General features: G+C 49.3%; 1 protein-coding gene across 5 annotated transcripts in view; it reads left to right on the plus strand.

Moving 5' to 3' along the window:
* Positions 1-295: 295 nt before the first annotated feature.
* Positions 296-15,194, plus strand: part of ARAP1 (ArfGAP with RhoGAP domain, ankyrin repeat and PH domain 1) — a 279,811-nt gene continuing 264,912 nt past the window's right edge. For 3 of the 5 annotated variants that reach the window (XM_040339771.1, XM_040339774.1, XM_040339773.1), the window contains exon 1: positions 296-527. The gene's annotated coding sequence lies outside the window, so the exon portion shown is untranslated. The remainder of the gene's footprint in view (positions 528-15,194) is intronic. The other 2 variants (XM_040339775.1, XM_040339776.1) reach the window with 1 other exon arrangement.

Below are 15,194 nucleotides of genomic sequence, written 5' to 3' on the forward strand. Positions count from 1 at the left end.
GTTCGATCCTTCGGTGGCGACACTCCAAAATTCTCGTCGCCGGGTTTACTCAGAATCCCTTCTTCCCCGACGAGAACTTCCCTCTGACCCCCGCGCGCCGCAGGTTCAGGTCAGGAAGGGGTTACACAGAGAGAGGTCCCCGCACATTGCATCCACTAGATGGCGAGCTCAGCTGTCAAATGACCAATCGCCACCCAGAAAAAGGCTGCTTCTTTTTTTTCTTCTAATTCTTTTCATTGAAAAGGTTAATTCCAGTAGCTGAGCGAGGAGGAGGAGGAGGAGGAGGATCAGGAACTGAGAAACAACAACATCACTGATTGCAAAGTAGCCCCAGTGCTGGAGGTCAGTGCTACTGTAGAGTGTCAGCTCTGCTGGGGAGAAGACGCTCAGTGCAGCGCAGAGGAGGAAGAACCACGCTTCTGTAAAGTTTCGCGGTCGGCCGATCCATTCCCACAATTCACCGATCTTTATTTTTTGGAGCTCGTGATTAGATCGATTAGATCGTCAGCTCTGCGGCCGGGCTCCAGGTAAGGCAGTTTATTTATTAAAGTGTAAAATGTTTACGAAGCGTGACGCCGTCTGAGCATGCTCAGTAATGTAGGTCATCGGATTTTTAAAGGGGAACTCCGGTCTGAACGAAAACCTGAAAAGGGGGGCTGATTGGCAGAAACGTGGCGATCTCTACAGATAACCCAGCGCTGACAATTCCGCTGACGGGAAGATAAATACGCAAATTTCTTAAAATAGACTCAGAATAATTTTTTGTCTGAAGGGGGGGGGGGCAGTGGGGGTGTGGCTTGTCTCCTCCCGCCCCCAGTAATGACCGGACGTTTTTAAATAGCCCAGATCTGTTTCACGTGTTGTTTGGTGTTTGTCAGCACTTTATACTGTTACATTGAACGTTATACCGTCTCATTGCACTTTATACTGTTACATTGAACGTTATACCGTCTCATTGCACTTTATACTGTTACATTGAACGTTATACCGTCTCATTGCACTTTATACTGTTACATTGCACTTTATACTGTTACATTGAACGTTATACCGTCTCATTGCACTTTATACTGTTACATTGAACGTTATACCTTCGTATTGCACTTTATCCGGTTACATTGAATGTTATACCCTCTCATTGCACTTTATACTGTTACATTGAACTTTATACCGTCTCATTGCACTTTATACTGTTACATTGAACGTTATGCCTTCTCATTGCACTTTATACTGTTACATTGAACGTTATACCGTCTCATTGCACTTTATCCTGTTACATTAAACGTTATACCGTCTCATTGCACTTTATCCTGTTACGGTGCAATTTATACGTCTCATTGCACTTTGTACGTCTTATTGCACTTTATACTGTTACATTGAAAGTTATACCGTCTCAATGCACTTTATACAATTATGTTTTACATTGAACGTTATACCGTCTCAGTGCACTTTATACTGTTACATTGAACGTTATACCGTCTCATTGCACTTTAAAATTCTACAAGTTGCATGTTTTGAGTTACAGAGGAGGTCTAGTGCTAGAATTATTGCTCTCGCTCTAGCGATCGTGGCGATACCTCACATGTGCAGTTTAAAGACCGTTTTCATATGCGGGCGCTGCTCACGTATGCGTTCGCTTCTGCGTGCGAACTCGGCGGGACCAGGCTCGTTTAAAAAAAAAAAAAAAAAATCTTATTTATTTGACCTTTATTTTTAATTTATTCACTGTTCTTTAAAAAAAAAATTGTGTCACTTTCATTCCTATTACAAGGAATGTAAACATCCCTTGTAATAGAAAAAAGCATGACAGGTCCTCTTAAATATTGCGCACACTCATGGAATGGCGCCAAATCTCCATAGGCGATGATTTTTTTTTTGCAGGTTACCAGTTTAGAGTTACAGAGGAGGTCTAGTGCTAGAATTATTGCTTTCGCTCTGACGCACGCGGCGATATCTCACATGTGTGGTTTGAACAGGGTTTAGATTTGTGGGCGGGACTTACATGTGTGTTCGCTTTTGAGCGCGAGCTACTGGGGACAGGGGCGTTTAAAAAAAAATATATTTTATTTTTTATTTTACTTAATTTTTATTTTTACACTTTTTTTTTTTTTTTACATTTTCATTTTTTTTTCTTATCACTTTTCTTCCTATTACAAGGAATGTAAACATCCCTTGTAATAGGAATAGTGTGTGACAGGTCCTCTTTATGGAGAGATGCGGGGTGGTCAATAAGACCTCATATCTCTCCTCCAGGCTGGAAAGCATGAGATCGGGAAAATAAAAATCACCGATCTCATGCTGACTTTGTTTACTTCCGGGTACCCGGGCGTGACGTCATTACATCGCGCCCGGGCCTCCGACGGTCATAGAGATGACTGGTGACCATCTAGTCACTGGAAATCTCTATGGTCATCATCCGGCGCCGGCCGATTCTTTCTCTGGGCCCCCGATGGCACGGGAGAGCCCGGAGAAGCACCGGATGGCGGCGGGAGGGGGAGGACGTCCCCTCCCGCCGCCTATAAGAACGATCAAGCGGTGGAATTGCTAGGAACACAATTAACCATTGGATCGCCCTAGATGTTTAACCCCTTCCCAGCTAGTGTCATTAGTACAGTGACAGTGCATATTTTTAGCACTGATCACCAGTGGCGGCTGGTGTAAGCATTTTTTGGGGGGCGGGAAACAGTATAAGACCCCCCCCCCCCATCAGTTGGTCAGTAGCACTTACATCATCACCGGCGGCTTACCTTGCTCGGCAGCGGACTCCCGTTCTCCTGCTCTCCACGGCGGCGGCTTCTGTTTCCTCCCTCCTCCTCTGCGGCCAATCGGGAGTCTTATCTCTTTTTGGCCTATGCATGAATCTATCCATTATGCATATAGAGGGGTGGAGTAGAGAAAGGGGGCAGCGCCTGGGCACCTCTAATGGATGGACCACCACAGCTGATCACTATATTAGCTGTGGCTCCCACAAAGTGTCAGTTAGTGTCTGAATGTTCTCCGCAATATCACAGGCCCCTTTCACACAGGCGTCTCTGCGCCATGGATTCTGCTTGCTCAGCGGCCAGGGCCACCATCAGGGGTGTACAGGCATTATACCTGTAAAGGGCTCGATAGTCCCCAGGGGCCATTTTTTTAGTTCAGAAACTCGTGGCAGGGCCCCCCGCTTTTTTTTACATCTCCTGTAGTATGTCTGCAGTCTCTGACCATCTCCTGTATTATGTCTGCAGTCTCTGACCATCTCCTGTACTATGTCTGCAGTCTCTGACCATCTCCTGTACTATGTCTGCAGTCTCTGACCATCTCCTGTACTATGTCTGCAGTCTCTGACCATCTCCTGTACTATGTCTGCAGTCTCCGATTATCTCCTGCAGTCTCTGACCATCTCCTGTACTATGTCTGCAGTCTCTGACCATCTCCTGTACTATGTCTGCAGTCTCTGACCATCTCTTGTACCATGTCTGCAGTCTCTGACCATCTCCTGTATCATGTCTGCAGTCTCTGACCATCTCCTGTATCATGTCTGCAGTCTCTGACCATCTCCTGTACTATGTCTGCAGTCTCTGACCATCTCCTGTATCATGTCTGCAGTCTCTGACCATCTCCTGTACTATGTCTGCAGTCTCTGACCATCTCCTGTATTATGTCTGCAGTCTCTGACCATCTCCTGTATCATGTCTGCAGTCGCTGACCATCTCCTGTACTATGTCTGCAGTCTCTGACCATCTCCTGTAGTATATCTGCAGTCTCTGACCATCTCCTGTACTATGTCTGCAGTCTCTGACCATCTCCTGTACTATGTCTGCAGTCTCTGACCATCTCCTGTACCATGTCTGCAATCTCTGACCATCTCCTGTACCATGTCTGCAGTCTCTGACCGTCTCCTGTACCATGTCTGCAGTCTCTGACCGTCTCCTGTACTATGTCTGCAGTCTCTGATCATCTCCTGTAGTATGTCTGCAGTCTCTGACCATCTCCTGTACCATGTCTGCAGTCTCTGACCATCTCCTGTACTATGTCTGCAGTCTCTGACCATCTCCTGTACCATGTCTGCAGTCTCTGACCATCTCCTGTACCATGTCTGCAGTCTCTGACCGTCTCCTGTACCATGTCTGCAGTCTCTGACCGTCTCCTGTACTATGTCTGCAGTCTCTGATCATCTCCTGTAGTATGTCTGCAGTCTGAGGGAAAATACATTTTTATATATGTTTTTGGGGGATATTTATTATAGCAAAAAGTAAAAAATATTGTATATTTTTCAAAATTGTCGCTCTATTTTTGTTTATAGCGCAAAAAATAAAAACCGCAGAGGTGATCAAATACCACCAAAAGAAATCTCTATTTGTGGGAAAAAAAGGACGCTAATTTTGTTTGGGAGCCACGTCGCACGACCGCGCAATTGTCGGTTAAAGCGACGCAGTGCCGAATCGCAAAAAGGGGCAAACCCCCCCCACTAGCAGAACTGCCCCCAATCTCTTCCCCCATCACAAAAGACGATCGCGGCTACAGAAAAGTAGGAGAGCCAAACAACGTTTCCCATGTTTTACAATGTGTGGGGGTGCAGTGCCCCCCCCTCAGTGCAGGGGCGGGGAACTCTGAGATCGGAATGTATTCGTCTCTCACTGACGCTTCCCTGCGCTGCTCTGGTGATGGGGAGGGAACCGAGTGCCGGCAAAGGAGGCTTCGAGTGCCGCTTGTGGCACCAGTGCCGGGGGTTGCCTACTCCGGCTCTATACCATTTATTTCTGAGCATCTCACTGCTATCCCTGTGGGGGGTAATCGCCAGAAGGTTCTCTGTAAGGGCCTGGTGCCCAGCCTGAGCTTCAGGGCATGTGGCCCTTTGGAAGTTATCCTGTGAGGGGCCCCTGCAGTTAGCACTCTTTTTCTGAGAGCAGAACTGAGTCCAGTGTCAGAAAGGAGGTATTTTATTACAGAAGAGACATTCTATATCTCGCCTCGCCTATCGAAGCCTCTCAGTCTTCTTTGTACTGTACATTAAAGGGGTTGTAAAGGTTCCTTTTTTTTTTTTTTTTTTAATAACAAACATACCACTCTTACCTCCACTGTGCAGTTTGTTTTGCACAGAGTGGCCCCGATCCTCGTCTTCTGGGGTCCCACGGCAGCTGTCTCCGCTCCTCCCTGCAAGAGCTAACCCCCTTCTGGGAAGTGCTCTCTTGTGGGATACAGTCAGTGGCCATAGCTGCCGACTGTATCACTCGGCCCTGATCCCCCCCCCCCCCCCCGGCGCGCTGCATCATTGATTTGATTGACAGCAGCGGGAGCCAATGGCTGTGCTGCTATCAATCTATCCAATGAATGAGCCGAGAAGCCCGGCCGAGATGCCAGCATGTTCACGACACGGGACTTTCGAGGGCTCGCTCAGGTAAGTAAGCGTAAACGTATGTACTTAATTTGGGCCCCTCAGTACTTGGTTTGGGCCCCTCAGTACTTGGTTTGGGCCCCTCAATACTTGGTTTAGGCCCCTCAGTACTTGGTTTGGGCCCCTCAATGCGGTGTGGCATGGAAGCGATCAGCCTGTGGCACTGCTGAGGTGTTATGGAAGACCAGGAGGCTTCAATAGCGGCCTTCAGCTCTTCTGCACTGTTGGGTCTCATGTCTCTCATCTTTCTCTTGGCAATTCCCCACAGATTCTCTATGGGGTTTAGGTCAGGCGAGTTTGCTGAACAATCAAGCACAGTAATCCCACGGTCATGCTACCAGGTTTTGGTGGTTTTGGCAGTGTGGGGGAGGTGCCAAGTCCTGCTGGAAAATGAAGTCATCATCCCCATAGAGCTCGTCTGTGGAAGGAAGCATGAAGTGCTCCAAAATCTCCTGGTAGACGGCTGCGGTGACCCCGGACTTAATGAAGCACAGAGGACCAACACCAGCAGATGACACGGCTCCCCAAATCATCACAGACTGTGGAAACTTCACACTGGACTTCAAGCATCTTGCAGTGTGTGCCTCTCCATTCTTCCTCCATACTCTGGCTCCTTGGTTTCCTCCATTCCTCCTCCATACTCCGGCTCCTTGGTTTCCTCCATTCTTCCTCCATACTCCGGCTCCTTGGTTTCCTCCATTCTTCCTCCAGACTCCGGCTCCTTGGTTTCCTCCATTCCTCCTCCATACTCCGGCTCCTTGGTTTCCTCCATTCATCCTCCATACTCCGGCTCCTTGGTTTCCTCCATTCTTCCTCCATACTCCGGCTCCTTGGTTTCCTCCATTCTTCTTCCATACTCCGGCTCCTTGGTTTCCTCCATTCTTCCTCCATACTCCGACTCCTTGGTTTCCTCCGGCTCCTTGGTTTCCTCCATACTCCGGCTCCTTGGTTTCCTCCATTCTTCCTCCATACTCCGGCTCCTTGGTTTCCTCCATTCCTCCTCCATACTCTGGCTCCTTGGTTTCCTCCATTCTTCCTCCATACTCCGGCTCCTTGGTTTCCTCCATTCTTCCTCCATACTCCGGCTCCTTGGTTTCCTCCATTCTTCCTCCATACTCCGGCTCCTTGGTTTCCTCCATTCTTCCTCCATACTCCGGCTCCTTGGTTTCCTCCATACTCCGGCTCCTTGGTTTCCTCCATTCTTCCTCCAAACTCCGGCTCATTGGTTTACTCCATTTCTCCTCCATACTCCGGCTCCTTGGTTTCCTCCATTCTTCCTCCATACTCCGGCTCCTTGGTTTCCAAATGAGATCATCAGAAAAGAGGACTTTGGACCCCAAAGCACCAGACCAGGTGTGTTTTTCTTTAGCCCAGGTAAGAAATTTCTGACGTTTGTTGTTCAGGAGGCTTGACAAGAGGAATGCAACATTTAAAGGCCATGTCCAGGATCTGTCTGTGTGTGGTGGCTCTTGATGCACTGACTCCAGCCTCAGTCCACTCCTTGTGAAAGTCCCCAACACTTCTGAATGGCCTTTTCCTGACAATCCTCTCCAGGCTGCGCTCATCCCTGCTGTTTGTGCACCTTGTTCTTCCAAACGTTTCCCTTCCATAGAACTCTCTATTAATGTGCTTTGGTACAGCACTTTGGGAACATCCAACTTCTTTTGCAACTACCTTTTTGATCCTTTCCCTCCTTATGGAGGGTGTCAATGATGGTTTTCTGCACAACTGTCAGGTCAGCAGTCTTTCCCATGATTGTGATTCCTACTGAACCAGACTGAGAGACCATTTAAAGGCTCAGGAACCCTTTGCATTTGTTATGGCTTAATTAGCTGATTAGAGTGGGACACTTTGAGCCTAGAATATTCCACCTTTTCACAATATTCTTGTAACATTACCCCCATTGGAGCTGCTAGATTTTTGGGCTGCGTGTTGCCTCGTGGCTCCTCTAAATTCTCTAGGGGCGAGTGATGCGTATGTGTATAAACAGAAGTAAAGGAATGTTCAGGACAGGTGCTCTTTTGCTGTGCTCTCTATTACCCAGCCGGGTAAAAACAGTAAAACTTGTGGTGAGGAAAGTGAGTTGAAAGGAGAAAGAATAGCAGATTCAGGCATAATGATAGGAAACAGTCCTGCTCCCAAACGCAACACTTCTCTGCACCACTCCTGCCGGAGTAGGTTCATGGGGAACCCGGACAGGCCTCTCTCACTAACCTGGCAGCCGGAGTATCACTCGGACAATTGAAGGAATAAGTCTCTGCCACAGACCCTCCTTGGCGAACTTGAATTTGGGAGAAAGTCTCTGCCACAGACCCCTCTCATTGAGCCTCAGAAGATACCTCTCCCACAGGTCCCCTTTGGGTTGAATTCTTGGAGATTTGCGTCCTTGGTTGAGTTAGGTCTGGATCTCCTTCAACTTGTCGCCCAGATACCGACTGACAGGTGATCAGTCCCGCAGTGTCCGGCTACCTGTGATCCCCGGTGGTCTCGTCCATGCCCTATTGGATGCCAGCCTCTCAATGGCGCGCCTCAGACCGACTCCCCACCGTACAGCAACACAGCTTGGGATCTTCAAAAGAGGGAACCCACTCACTCTCTGGATCCCCATCGCTGGTTCAGATGCTCCGGACCAACATGGCTCTGGAACCAGGAACACCGCGTGGCATGCACGCCCCGGCCAAGTAGGCCATAGCGACTGTAGTTCATGCTGAAAGGTGTCCGTTGTTTCTGAAAGCTGCCATATGCAGCATCAAGAATGGCCTGAAGACCTTAGGCTGCATCCATTTGGATAAACAATGGTGCATAGCAAATCAATATGTATATGGAACTAGACGGCCTACGGCCAACTGTTTCTTGCTTGGCATTGGCAGTCATAAGCCAAGTGACTGTTTTAAAATCACTCATGTCCAAGGTGTGAGCTCCGGAGGCTGCACAATTGAGGTCTTAGTTCCCAATGATGTGTGTCAAACCATACAAGATGTGGAAAACCTTCGAATTATTTTCCGGATACCATTATTGAGTGGTGTTACAGCATGAACATAGCCTCTAAATCAGGGTTGGACAAAATCCAGGAGCCAGGTAACCTATGCTCCTTAAAAATTACAGCTATTGCCTAACTTTTGAAAGTGTCCTCTAGTTATTGTCCATAGAGCAGGGCTCCTGGATTGGACAAACTGGCTCCTGAATTCCATATTAATTTGTCGACCCCCTGGTCTACCCAAACTTGTTGGGTTCTCTGTCTGTGCTCCTACAGGGGAGATAAATGCTCTCTAATTGTCCTTTTGGCCATTTGTCACAAGACAGAAAGTGATGGGGAAATCCTCAATTGTAGGCATAGTTTAGGGCAGCGGTCTCCAAAGATGTGGCCCTTTGCTAGCATTTATCTGGCCCTTGGAGCCCTATTCCTCCCACTGATATGAGGCACTATCCCTCCCATTGACACCAACAATGGGGCACTATTTCTTCTACTGATACCAATGAGGGGATACTATTCCTCCTACTAATAGTGACAGTACTACTACTCCTATAGGCCATATTTATTCTCACTCATGCGCGTAACATTTTCTGCCCCTGCTGGCCACAATCCGGCTCTCCTCAAGTCTGAAGGACAAAAAACTGGCCCTTTGTTTGAAAAGTTATGACACCCCCTTAATTGGGAACACCTGTTCACCTTCCAAATTTATGTGAAAAATTATGGTAAAGTCCAACTCTAGGCTGACCCAAAAAAAATAAATCTGCCAGTGACCACTCTGCCTGAATTGTATATGTCTCAGGACCCAGGTCTGAGCTTGCATCCCTTCTGTGTCTGCCAATGTCTCTTCTTGCTGAGCTGCTTGCGGGATTGGTTCCTCTACAAAATCCTTAAATGGTTCTGCCTTGAACCTAATTTCTCTTTGAACCCCTTGCTCCTCCCATGAACTTTCTGATTTAAGCCACGTCTCTGCACTTCCTGTTTGCCAGATTATTGTGCTCACTCCAGCCCATATCTTGCTTTGATCACTCCTGCTGCCGTCCATATGTTCGCTACCACTCGTTACTGACCTTTAGCTTGTTCCTCCAAGTACGCTTCTGCTTAATCCCAACCTGCAACCACTTGTTACTGACCTTTGGCTTGTTTACTAACTAGGCTTTTGCTTGGAACCTACCTGCTATATCTGCGTTGGGGGATTGGACATCTACCGCAACTTGGGTAGGGAAGTCTGGCAGACCCAAATGGCCTGGATTGAGGTATTTTTTATATATGACAGCACCCCATAGACAAAATAAGCATTATATCCTGCTGTCACGTACCTGGTGGGTGAGCCTGACGTGTGGAGGAAGGCCTCTCGTCCGGCTCCGGCTCGAGGGCCGCTGATGGTAAGACAGCTGGCGCTGGAGCATGGTAGGGTAAGAGTGCCTAGGATCAGTCCTGAAGTCTGTGCAGGTAGTAGCCAGGAACTCACAGGCAGGAAGCCGGACTTGGCTGGTAGGAGGTGGGTGAGGTGGCAGATAGGCTGGCAGACTTGGCAGATGGCCGGCTGGGATGCACAGCAAGAAGCAGGGTCAGACGAGCCGGGTAGACAACAGACAGGCGGATCAGGTATAACAGCTGGCAGGAGCGTAGTCAGGTCACAGGCAGGCTTTTGGCAACAGATAGGCAGATCAGTTACAAAACATCAGGCAGGAGCGTAGTCAGGGAGTAAGCCGGAAAGGTATCAGGAGTCACACAGGCAGGTCTTTTTTTCAACAGGAACGTGGGTGAACGCAGTTCCTGCACCTCCAGCTCTGAATGTATGTAATGGCAAGGGGTGCTGGGGTTTACTGGAGGGTCTATTAATGCTGGCTGCTGGGGGATCTATTGTTGCTGGAGGGGATCTATGTATACAGGGGGAGGGTCTATTGTTACTGGGGAGGTCAGTTGTCGCTAATAGTGGATCTATTGTTGCTTGGGGGGGGCGCTCTTATGCTACTAGGAGACAATGGTTGCTGGGAGACATCAACTGTTGAGGGAGGGGTCTATTGTTGCTAGCTGTTCAAAGTCTATTGTTGCTGGGGGAGCTCCATTGTTGCTGGCTACAGGGGATCTATTTTACTTCCTATCATTAACAAATTACTTAGCACCACAAATTGATACTTTGTTCTGTATCCATTACTGAGAGGTGGGTAGGGGGTGGAACCAAGTAATGGTGCTCGGAGGTGTTTAGGGGGTGGAACCAAGAAATGGTGCTCAGAGGTGGGTAGGGGGTGGAACCAAGGAATGGTGCATGGAGGTGGGTAGGGTGTGGAACCAGGGAATGGTGCTTGGAGGTAGGTAGGGGGTGGAACCAAGGAATGGTGCTCGGAGGTGGGTAGGGGGTGTAACCAAGGAATGGTGCTCGGAGGTGGGTAGGGGGTGGAACCAAGGAATGGTGCTCGGAGGTGGGTAGGGGGTGGAACCAAGCAATGGTGCTCGGAGGTGGGTAGGGGGTGGAACCAAGGAATGGTGCTCGGAGGTGGGTAGGAAGTGGAACCAAGGAATGGTGCTCGGAGGTGGGTAGGGGGTGGAACCAAGGAATGGTGCTCAGAGGTGGGTAGGGGGTGGACACAACAGGTGACTCGGAAGTAGGGTGTTCCTGCACCTATTTTCTGGGAAAAAAAGCCTTGCACACAAGTAAACGCTGTAGACCAAGCAGCAATAAGTCAACTGTCTTTAAATAAGCCGACTGGCGCCAGCTCTGATGACAGGTGGGTACACGGGTGCTCATGCACAAGCGCTTGCGCACATGCACGCACATGCGCATTTGCAGAAGCGTTTGTGGCCATTCTTAGCGTCCTTGGTTGGCGCCTGCACACAGGCAATGGACCGGGGGACGGCAGCTGTACTCTGCAGATGTCTTTCCTGACACCTGCATATGAATGAGGGTACTTTTTATGTTTTTGCTGTTTTTTTTTTTTATGAAGTCCTCTTCAAAAATATGTTCAACAAAATCATCTGGTTTTGCTGTGTCTCTTGCCTGAGCTCCCTTCCTAAATGAACATTTTGAATTAACCAACGCTGTTTATTTACCCAGAACTTGTAGATGGGGCACTGGCAGGAGCGTAGTCAGGTCACAGGCAGGCTTTTGGCAACAGACAGGCAGATCAGTTACAAAACATCAGGCAGGAGCGTAGTCAGGGAGTAAGCCGGAAAGGTATCAGGAGTCACACAGGCAGGTCTTTTTTTCAACAGGAACGTGGGGGAACGCAGTTCCTGCACCTCCAGCTCTGAATGTATGTAATGGCAAGGGGTGCTGGGGTTTACTGGAGGGTCTATTAATGCTGGCTGCTGGGGGATCTATTGTTGCTGGAGGGGATCTATTTATACAGGGGGAGGGTCTATTGTTACTGGGGAGGTCAGTTGTCGCTAATAGTGGATCTATTGTTGCTGGGGAGGTGGGAGCTGTTATGCTGCTAGGAGACAATGGTTGCTGGGAGACATCAACTGTTGAGGGAGGGGTCTATTGTTGCTAGCTGTTCATAGTCTATTGTTGCTGGGGGAGCTCCATTGTTGCTGGCTACAGGGGATCTTTTTTACTTCCTATTATTAACAAATTACTTAGCACCACAAATTGATACTTTGTTCTGTATCCATTACTGAGAGGTGGGTAGGGGGTGGAACCAAGTAATGGTGCTTGGAGGTGGGTAGGGAGTGGAACCAAATAATGGTGCTCGGAGGTGTGTAGGGGGTGGAACCAAGAAATGGTGCTCAGAGGTGGGTATGGGGTGGAACCAAGGAATGGTGCTCGGAGGTGGGTAGGGGGTGGAACCAAGGAATGGTGCTCGGAGGTGGGTAGGGGGTGGAACCAAGGAATGGTGCTCGTAGGTGGGTAGGGGGTGGAACCAAGGAATGGTGCTCGGAGGTGGGTAGGGGTGGAACCAAGGAATGGTGCTCAGAGGTGGGTAGGGAGTGGAACCAAGGAATGGTGCTCGGAGGTGGGTAGGGGTGGAACCAAGGAATGGTGCTCGGAGGTGGGTAGGGGGTGGAACCAAGGAATGGTGCTCGGAGGTGGGTAGGGGGTGGAACCAAGGAATGGTGTTCGGAGGTGGGTAGGGGGTAGAACCAAGGAATGGTGCTCCGAGGTGGGTAGGGGGTGGAATCAAGGAATGGTGCTCGGAGGTGTGTAGGGGGTGGAACCAAGAAATGGTGCTCAGAGGTGAGTAGGGGGTGGAACCAAGGAATGGTGCTTGGAGGTGGGTAGGGGGCGGAACCAAGGAATGGTGCTCGGAGGTGGGTGGGGGTGGAACCAAGGATTGGTGCTCAGAGGTGGGAAAGGGGTGGAACCAAGGAATGGTGCTCGGAGGTGGGTAGGGGGTGGAACCAAGGAATGGTGCTCAGAGGTGGGTAGGGAGTGGAACCAAGGAATGGTGCTTGGAGGTGAGTAGGGGGTGGACACAACAGGTGACTCAGAAGTAGGGTGTTCCTGCACCTATTTTCTGGGGGAAAAAGCCCTGCACACAGGTAAAGGCTGTAGACCAAGCAGCAATAAGTCAGCTGTGTTTAAATAAGCCGACTGGTGCCAGCTCTGGTGACAGGTGGGCGCACAGGCGCTCATGCACACGCGCTTGCGCATTTGCAGAAGCGTCTGTGGCCATTCTGAGCGTCCTTGATGCCTGCACACAGGCAATGCACCGGGGGACGGCAGCTGTACTCTGCAGACGTTTTTCCTGACACCTGCATATGAATGAGGGTACTTTTTACGTTTTTGCTGTTTTTTTTTTTTTTTTATGAAGTCCTCTTCAAAAATATGTTCAACAAAATCATCTGGCTTCGCTGTGTCTCTTGCCTGAGCTCCCTTCCTAAATGAACATTTTGAATGAACTAACGCTGTTTATTTACCCAGTACTTGTAGATGGGGCGCTGAGGAATTCTGTCATAGATGGATGACGGGGGGGGGGGGGGTCTCTTTGGCCCCAAGGACGGTCTCACAGAATTGGGATTTTGGACACAGAGGCAGACCAGGGACTGTCGGTTTTGGAGGCATTACCAGCAGCGTGTGACCCAAACAGGGTATATTTTGAGAACAATGCTGTATTTAGTCTGGTAAACGCTTTGGGCCGCTTGCCAGACAAGATTACTCAGAGCAAATAATGGGCTTTTATTAGCCGGGCACACTGAGACCGTCCTTCTGATTAACTCTCTACTGAGCTGCATGGAGTGCAGTGATATCAGATTGTGCTCCCTATATTGGCTGACATAGCGGGTGTATACCGAGACCGGCGACTTCAATCTCAGATGTTATATGGAAGTATTAGACCCAATGAGACCCACTCCGTATGGAAAATATGGCGGCTACCTGACTTACTGCAAAACTGTACATAAAGAAGACAAAAAAGTGCGACCCAATGTAGTTCTGTCCAGGTTTTTTCCATACAAATCTGTGGCGGTCTGTCTATAGAGGGTGCTGGAGCGCCGCCCCCTCTGGTGGCTCCGCACCGCCACTGAAATAACATACATTTATGCATTGCATGAATGTATGTTATTGTTGCCAGCTGCCGCTGGTCTATTCAGGTGGCCGGAACTTGAGCGCCGACCACCTGAATAACGGCAGCTGGTTGGCTGTGCCGGAAGTGCCTATCAGAGCCAGCGGCTCTCCCGGAAGCTTATCCTCGGAACGTACTGGGGGTGCGTTCCTTGGATAAGACTGACGGTCGTCTCAGCCAATCAGGTTCACCGATTATGGTTATCGGTAACCTGATTGGCTGAAGCGTCACCAAGGTGGGAGAAGACATCGAGGGACGTGGAGGGAGAAAGGTAAGTGCATTTTACAGGGCACAGAGGCGACAAAGGGCACAGTGGCATCAATGGGCACAGTGGCGACAAAGGGCACAGTGGCATCAATGGGCACAGTGGCGACCAAGGGCACAGTGACATCAATGGGCACAGTGGTGACAATGGGCACAGTGGCAACAATTAAAGGGCACAGTGACATGCACAGTGGCAACAATGGGCACAGTGGTGACAATGGGCACAGTGGCTACAATTAAAGGGCACAGTGGTGACAATTGGCACAGTGGCGACAATTAAGGGGCACAGTGGCTGTGTTTTATGGCATGGCACAGTGGTGACAATTGATGGCACAGTGGCTGCATTTGATGGCATGGCACAGTGACTGCGTTTGATGGCATGGCACAGTGGCTGCGTTTGATGGCATGGCACAGTGACTGCATTTGATGGCATGGCACAGTGGTGCGAATTGATGGCATAGTGACTGCATTTGATGGCATGGCACAGTGGTGATAATTGATGGCACAGTGGCTGCGTTTCATAACATGGCACAGTGGTGACAATTGATGGCACAGTGGCTGCGTTTGATGGCATGGCACAGTGACTGCGTTTGATGGCACAGTGGTGCGAATTGATGGCCTAGTGACTGCATTTGATGGCATGGCATAGTGGTGATAATTGATGGCACAGTGGCTGCGTTTGATGGCATGGCACAGTGGCTGCATTTGATGGCATGGCACAGTGGTGACAATTGATGGCACACTGGCTGCATTTGATGGGTACAGTGAGGCTGCAATTTTTTTCTTTTTTTTTCGTTTGCGCCCCCCAAAAAATTTTGAGCACCAGCTGCCACTGATACAAATGATGCTTCTCATGCAGTTTAAAAAAACATTCAAAATCAAAGTCACATGATCCCCAGTTGGTTGGTCTACGTCGGTGTTTCTCAACTCCAGTCCTCAAGGCGCCCCAACATGTCATGTTTTCAGAATTTCCCTTCAGATGAAACGGCTGCGGCAATGTGATCAAATCACCTGTGCAAAATAATGGGAAGCCTGAAAACGTGACCAGTTGCGGCAGCCTTGAGGACTGGCGTCGAGA

This window comes from Rana temporaria, chromosome 2 (genome assembly GCF_905171775.1).
Source record: "Rana temporaria chromosome 2, aRanTem1.1, whole genome shotgun sequence".
Lineage (NCBI taxonomy): Eukaryota > Metazoa > Chordata > Amphibia > Anura > Ranidae > Rana > Rana temporaria.